At 31.2% G+C, this 598-nt stretch overlaps 1 long non-coding RNA gene across 1 annotated transcript in view; it reads right to left on the reverse strand.

Annotated features, from left to right (window-relative positions):
* Positions 1-598, reverse strand: part of LOC117632812 — a 3,217-nt gene that overhangs the window by 1,801 nt on the left and 818 nt on the right. The window lies entirely within an intron of this gene.

Consider the following 598-nt stretch of genomic DNA (forward strand, 5'->3'; position numbering starts at 1 on the left):
AAAAAAAATGCAACAAACAGAAACTTCAGTGCAGTTTATGAAGAAAAAAAAATATGCCCAAAAGTGAAAAGAAACCAAAAGGCAAAGCCATGATCAAAGTACTAAAACTAAGTTCAAAACACATATAAGTAGATGAGCAATTGTAACATTCCCATAGACTTGGAAAAATTATTCTAAAATCGAAATATGGAACAGGAAACTGCACTGCAGTTTCTTATCAAAAATTGCAACAAACGGAACTATAATGCATTTTATGACAAAACATCTGCCCATGTTTGCATAGAAACCAAATGGCAAAGCCATAATTAAAGTACTAAAACTAAGTTCAAAGCACATTTAAGTCGATGAACAATCATAATATTCCCATAGACTTGCAAAAATTATTCTAAAATAGAAATATGGAACAGGAAACTGCCCTGCANTTTCTGATCAATCTACTACAACACTAACAAAACAACAACCCAAAAACTTCATGAAAACAAGCATTGAATGACAGTTGCAAAGGAATATCCACTAATGAAACAATTGCATAATTTTCATTAACTTCAAAAAACATACCTCANCAGCAGAACAATTGAGCTTCACATCAAAATATGAA

This window comes from Prunus dulcis, chromosome 6, assembly GCF_902201215.1.
Source record: "Prunus dulcis chromosome 6, ALMONDv2, whole genome shotgun sequence".
Classification (NCBI taxonomy): Eukaryota; Viridiplantae; Streptophyta; class Magnoliopsida; order Rosales; family Rosaceae; genus Prunus; species Prunus dulcis.